This window comes from Grammomys surdaster, unplaced genomic scaffold, assembly GCF_004785775.1.
Source record: "Grammomys surdaster isolate TR1022 unplaced genomic scaffold, NIH_TR_1.0 62, whole genome shotgun sequence".
NCBI lineage: Eukaryota > Metazoa > Chordata > Mammalia > Rodentia > Muridae > Grammomys > Grammomys surdaster.
The window spans coordinates 21,722,281-21,729,608 of NW_021604564.1; positions in this window are offsets into that span (position 1 = coordinate 21,722,281).

Sequence of the window (7,328 nt, forward strand, 5' to 3'; positions counted from 1 at the left end):
CTCTCTCTCTCTCTCTCTCTCTCTCTCTCTCTCTCTCTCTCTCTCTCCCCTGAGTGTGTGTGTGTGTGTGTGTGTGTGTGTGTGTGTCTCAGATGACAACTTGTGAGAGTTGGTTCTTCTATTATTCTTTTAAGAGATCTTGGGGATGGAACTCAGGTCATCAGATTTGGCGGCAAGTGCCTTTACCTACTGAGCCCCCTCACCATCCTACAGGAAGTGTTGATTTAGTATAATCAAAATAACAATCTGGATCTTGTTATTTTTCTGTTGACATGTTCCCAAACCGTTCCTTGGCCTGACAGCCTTGATAATTCTGTATTAAGTGATGCTATTGGATCTGTTAACAAAGCCCAGCCCAGATTCACAAGGGAGAAGTGCTTCTAGTAATGATCTTAGTCCATACAACACCCATATAGAAAGTGCTAGATCTCTCAACACTGTGTTGTTGGCCCAATTGATTGTTTAAAAAAAAAAAAAAGCTTTTGTCTCAGGTTTCTATTGATGTGATAAAATACCTCCACCAAAAGCAACTTGGGGAGGAAAGGGTTTATTTCATCTTACAGTTTGTAGTCTGTCACCCAGGGAGGTCAAGGCAGGAACTCAAGGTAGGAACTTGGAGGCAGGAGCTGATGCCAAGGTCATGGGGGGGTTGAGGGTGGGGTGCTGCTGGCTGGCTTGCCCTCTATGGCTTGCTCATATACTCCAGGACCACATTGCTAGTGATATTGGCCTCCCCATGTCAATAATTCATCAAGAAAATGCCCCACAAGTTCTGCCTATGGCAATCTGACAGAGGCATTGTCTCAATTGATTTCCTCCTCTTCTGATAGTCTAGGTTTGGGTCAAACTGACAATACCCAATCAGGGAGGCTTTGTATAATTAGGTCACCGTTGGAGAAAGTGAGTTGTCTGGGAAATCCTCTTCTTGGCTACATTGTTTCTCCTGTGTTAGTTAAGAGTCACAAACCACTTTAGTTCCTTTCTATCAATCTGGTAACTTTCTGTGAATGCAGGGTCTTTCAAAGACTTTTCAAAAAGCCATTGGTGGGGACAGATTGATATTTTGTAACATCACTGAAGGCTAACACCTAAAGTCATACAATGATCTATTTCTTTAAAAAAAAATGGTATAATATACTGTTTTTTTTTTTTGTCAAAACCTAAGCCCTAGCTTTTTTCATCTTCACTGATATTTGAAATTACTTGTTTCCAACAATAGGTGGCGCTTCAAGGAGTTTTTGTACATTGAAATGTACCGCCCACTGACCTTTGCTGCTGTCAAAATCAACACAAAATATTCATGATTCTAAAATACTTCCATAATTGATGGACTGTAACTACTACTACCTCTGATATTTGTTACGGAGGACCGAAGTTAACATTCTAAGAAGTCATAAAAGTCCTCAAAAAACTATGAAAACAAGTAGAAGCATCTTCAGGCTTTTAAAAATATATATTTATTTTCAGCTTTTAAAGTTATTCAATTTATTTTTTAAAATATTCATTTGATTTCTAAACTCTTAATTATATAAGAGTTTAAAATTTTTATAGTAAATATTTACAATTTTCTAGCTTATTTTAAATCATATGTTTATATGTTTCTCTACGTGGGTTTGTGTACATTAATGCTGGTGGCCAGGGAGGCCAAGACTTCAGCTCTCCTCAAGCTGGAGTTACAGGTGCTGTCAACCCCCTAACGCAGGTTCTGGGAATCAAACCTGGGTCTTCAGGAAGAAGAGCAAGTGCAAGTAATCACCGGGTTGTCACCTTAACCCCTGTGGGGATTTTTAAAAATGTTTACAATGCTCTTTATCTTAATTGGAAGTAAATGTTAATCACTAAAAGCCTCCAGACAAATGTTAAAGTTACATGCCTCAACCTGAACTTAGAGGACAACTGTTGCAAAAATCCCAGTCGAGATACACATGTACACGTCTGCACACACATACACACATGTTTATGTGTGAATATGGCAAAGTGATCAGTCAAACCTAACAGTTTGACTTAGAACAAAAATGAAACCCAGCTGACCTGAAAGTAGTTATTGGGTAGTAATGGCTCATGCCTTTAATGCCAGCACCTGGGAGGCGGAGGCAGGCAGACCTCTGTGAATTTGAGACCAGCTTGGACTACATAGTGAGTTCCAGGACAGCCAGGGCTACACAGAGAAACCCATCTCAAAAAACAAACAAACAAAAGTTATAAGGCAAATTAAGTTTATTATTTAGGGCTAGAACTCCAGAAAAGAGGGATTTTCACATTTCTTCTTTATACAGTATTTTGGATACAACACCAGCCAATTATTTGTATAGATTTTCCCAGCTCCCAAAGCATTTGTATCTGCTTGACTCCCTCGGGAGCATCAGGGTGTCAGAAGGCTACAGTGTTGCTATTATCGCCAGGAAGACTTCTTTTGGCGGGTCCTTCCTTCATCAGGCTTGCTTCAAGGCAAGGTGTTCTTCCTACCTGTAATACTGAACAGAGGGCTTATGGGAAACAGGGCACATTATAGATATGAGACCACAACACAGAAGGAGGATACTGTAGAAACTCAGCCCTTAGATGCTTGTATGTGATCAGTTATTACAGAGCATCTGAAATGTTGTCGTTGTTAATGGGATTATTTTAAAGGCCTTGACACAGTAAGGAAACTAAGTATACATTATTAAACTTCTTGTGACTTTTGTATGCTTTCTCTTTCAGTGTTAAGCATTCTTAAATGACATGTCTATAGTTGCCTACAACATGCTACCTTTTCGTAAGTAAAGAACAAAGTGCAATTTCTGACAGTTACATCATTAGGAAACATTAAAGTAGACAAGCCCTGGGAGATGCCTAAGTCTTATTTCATTTTAATAAAAACATAATTTGGTTTTCTTACAGTTCTCTTTTGAAGGCCATATAGTTTCAGATTTAAACCAGATGAGGTTCTTACTAACATCTGTAATGATGAAAATGGTAGGAAGTGTTCAGATTAGCAATTGTTGTTGGCCAAGATTTACTTTAAGGGACCTTTTGCTCCTCTTTTCAAAAGTCAAATGAGTAGGAGCGATGCTCCATTTACTTCCTTATGAAAATGATGAGCAAACCAGTATGAGGAGAGCAGGATTTAGTGTGCTGTTAGATAGCCAAGAAACAGGCAAGTACCATTTGGTACTGAGGCAGAGGTGTGTCCTTGTATGAGCTTAAGATTCTGGACAATGACAGTCCAGTGGCAGTTTGTGTGAACACTTATCGCTTGGAGTCAACTGCATATAAAGAGTCTCTAACTCAACCAAATCACTGGAGACCAGGCACTCAGTGGGGCTGAGTCTGTGAAACATTCAGAGTCCTTTACCCAGGGCAGGACTTCATGGCTGCCACTTGCAGAATGTAAAACCACGAAGAATATTAAAGGGCAAGAACCATGCTTCTGAAAATGAGGAAAATGTTTATGGAAATCTTACAGAATAGGTTAGTCTATTTCAGTCTTCTACAAAGATCGTTCATAAAAGGAAACTGAAAATAGCATGGCCCATCCTTGGAGCCTGTCTGAGGATGTTCAAGAATACAGGGATTATTGCCCTAAAAGGATTGAAGTTAGTTTCCATTACTGGCTCCTTGGATGGATTCAAATCCACTAAAGCATCAACTTCTGTGATATTTTAGTTTCAACTTTGTTTCTCAACAGCATGCAAGGCTATGAATGATAATATAGTTAATTTCACAATTACTAATGTAACTTATCATGACATCACAGAAATAGTAGGCGATTTAGAAAGTATTGATTGTCAGCCTGGAAGCAGACAAAAGTATTGTTTGTCAGCCTGGAAGTGGACACACAATGGCTCTGATGTTTTTATTTGGGTAAATAAATAAAGCAATAAGTCTTTGAGTATTTTAATTTCTTTAAAGTCACACGCACACACTTCTGAAGCATTTGCCAGACAAGTTTTTCACTTTATTCTCTTTCAACAGAAGAGATAGATAATTGTGTTTTCTCATGAAACTGAAGAATGTGTTTCGCTTCCCTCCCTACCCGACTCTATTTAGACAGATCGTATATTGGGAATTAGAAATTACTGACATTTTCCTACTGACCCTTATATCTTTTTCAAAGACATTTCCTACTTCGGTTGTTTATTCCTACACTAGACTAACTGCAATTGAGTTTACTGAATAATACACAAGGTCTCTTTTAAACCAAAAATTTATAGTTTCTCTCCAGTCTCATGACTGCAGGCAATTAAAAAGGTGAAGCTGACTTCATTAAATGTCTTCCAGATTTAAAGTTAGTAGATCCTAACCTTGTAATGTGTAATCTTAAGAAACACACAACGGGCCAGGTGGTGGTGGCGGCGGCGGTGGCGCACGCCTTTAGTCCCAGCACTTGGGAGGCAGAGGCAGGCGGATTTCTGAGTTCGAGGCCAGCCTGGTCTACAGAGTGAGTTCCAGGACAGCCAGGGCTACACAGAGAAACCCTGTCTCGAAAAACCAAAAAAAAGAAAAAGAAAGAAAAGAAACACACAATGGAAGCATTTAAGCAGAATCAATTTTCTGCAATATATTTGATTTTGAACTAGAACATGACCCTTGAAGGTAGTATTTTTGACAAATTTTATGGATTATTATTATTATTAAAATTTTTAAAACTTAAGAAATTTGTTTTAGCACATCTCTAGCTGAAATATTCTGAAATGTAAATAGGAATCTTTGAAATTATATTTTATAAGTGTTATGTAGTGTTGGGCTGCATTTTGGCCCTGGTTTGGGCCTTGAGCACAGACCAGAGCCTGGCTCGAGTTTGAGACCTGTCTTAGTCACTTCCATACCGGGATGTCTCAACAGGACCTGTTTGGCCCTGTCTCTGCTCAGCTGTTGCTGATGTAGAGCTTTGCCATTGGCCCTGTCAGTCACCCCATACCCTCCATCACCCTTCCCCGCCCCCTACGTCATCTCACCCCACCAAACTCCTCCTCCCTATGCTCTAACTTTATATAAACAAGAGATTGTTACATTAAAGTTGAGTTCCTGCTTTGACAAGACTCCCTGCCGGGTGTGTTTCTTTTGGTCTGTTGTCATTCACCATCCTGCTCAGCCCTGAGCCAAGGAACTGCTCTCCTCTCACCTGGACCTGCCGGCTTTAAGGAGCCCACAATGTAGTTAAAACTATCCATTGCTGCCTCTCCTCATCTTATTACATTGGAGAATTGGTTCCCAAATTTGTGCAGATAGCTGAGAAGAGCCAGATAAAATATTCTGATGTGATACCATATTTCTGACACTTCTAATCCATTCACAAAAAAATCCCAGATCCACTCCAGAAACCTCATCATGTGCTACATCTATGAAAAATAGACAAGATCCAAAAGCCCCACAAACTTTACACTTGAAAATATGACTTTAACACATCCCCTCACATGAAGGGTGAACAGACAGCTTCCTGACTTTGACTTTTGATATGTTCTATTACTTTTTAGTGCGCTTTCTTACTGCTGATGTTCTTCATAGGGAGTGTCCTGGCTTCCTTGCATATAATTCCACACATAACCATGAATTCTAAGAACATTCAAAAGCTTGGAAATGCAGTATGTCAACAACAACAACAAAAAAAACTGTTTATAAAAATCCACTGCAATTGTTAAGACTTTAAAAAATTACTTCGAACCCAAAATATCCAAACTCACATTCACAGGTGATTTAGATCATGGAGTTCTGTTGTTTATCAAATACTATTCCTGATAAAAATTTCCTGGAAAAGTATTTTTTGGGGTCTTAGGTTATTTTTTAAACTCTATAGAAATTTTAATTCCACATACAGCCCTTTTCACTCATCCTGAGCTATAGTGCCCCTATAATGAATGACCAAATTTCATAGTTTGTAAAGAAGCAAAAAGCATTCCCGGCATACTAAAGTCCCCAGACAAGTGACTAAAGCTAAAATTTCCTGATGAGTTATGCTTATTTTACTTGATTTTAAAAATGCATTGGTGTTTTTGACAAAATTATACAAACATTACAAAACAGGAAGGACTTGGGTTTCCTCCCCACCCCCCATGTAATTTAAGGGATCATATCCCAAACCAAATGGAGCAATCACTAAAGCCCCACAGCAGGAAGTCCCACCCTCCAATGTGAAATTATATTACATTTTCAAAAGTGACTGTTTTTTCTGGAACTTTCATATTTTACCTGATCTGAACTTCTCACATTTTACCTCTATCTGGGGTTACAAGTGGCATGGTGTACACTTTCCCCCCATTGTTGTTGTTTGTTTTTTAAATGTTCTTCACAACTCTTTTTTTAACTCAACTCTAAGGGTGACTCCACTAGTCCCCTTAAATCGGAAGCTGACAGCTCAAGACTGACAGGACCCCTGGAACGGCCGCTCCTCCCCAGTTGCGCTCGCAGGACTCTCATTTTAGAGCGTCCTCGAATCCACATCCAGGACCGCTAAAATCCTGCTCCGGGTTTTCGCGCAGCCCACGTGATTGACACATGATATCACCGGGGGCGGGTCCCGGCGTGGAGGTGGAGGTGGCGGCGACGCTGAAATGCTGCGGAGCCCGCGCGCGAGTGCTCAGCACGCAGGGGTTTGCGGCGGCCCCGCAGCCAGAGCTCTGCGGGCTAAGGAGCGGCTGCGGGCGGCGTGCATGTGCCGGGAGGGCCGGCCCCAGGCTCTGCACTAGGTAAGAGCCTTCCCCTCCCACCGAGGACCTGGCGAGATCAGGTGAGAATGGTGCTTTTATTTTATTTTATTTTCAAGGAACTGGACGTTTTCTGAGCTGACTCTATCTCTGTGCCCGGCGCTCTGCGGTCGGCCCTGAAGCGAGTTCCGTAGCCCGGCAGCGAGTTACGCGTGTGCGAACGCGGGCTGGCACCGCCGCGCACCCGCGTGTCTGTGCGCATTGTTGGCGACCGACCCGCCGGACGCTCGTGCCAGACCTGACTTTCTCGTCCCTGCGTGCGGGCTTGCCGCGCGCAGACGCGTCGCTCAGACGCGCTTTTGACTGTGGGGCATTCCGTGGTGGCACAACGTGCACGGCCGCGTGTGTCCGGGGCTCGTGGCTGTCCATCACGGCGAGCAGGACAGCGTCCCGGGCTGGCGAGGGACTCACGTGTTTCTGTCTCTGCTCGTCTGCAGCCGGCGTGGCGACTGCGGGGACACGGACCTGCGGGGATCCGAGAGCCCGGGACGACGCCGGGCCGCGCGCCTGACGACCGGGACGGGACGGTGCTGTGGAGCGGGCGCCTCGAGCACCCGGCGGATGTCCCCGAGCCGCCCTCGGCCGCCGCCAACCGCGGAGAAGCGCCCCTGCCCGGGGGCCGCCGAGGCCGCAGCGCGGGCC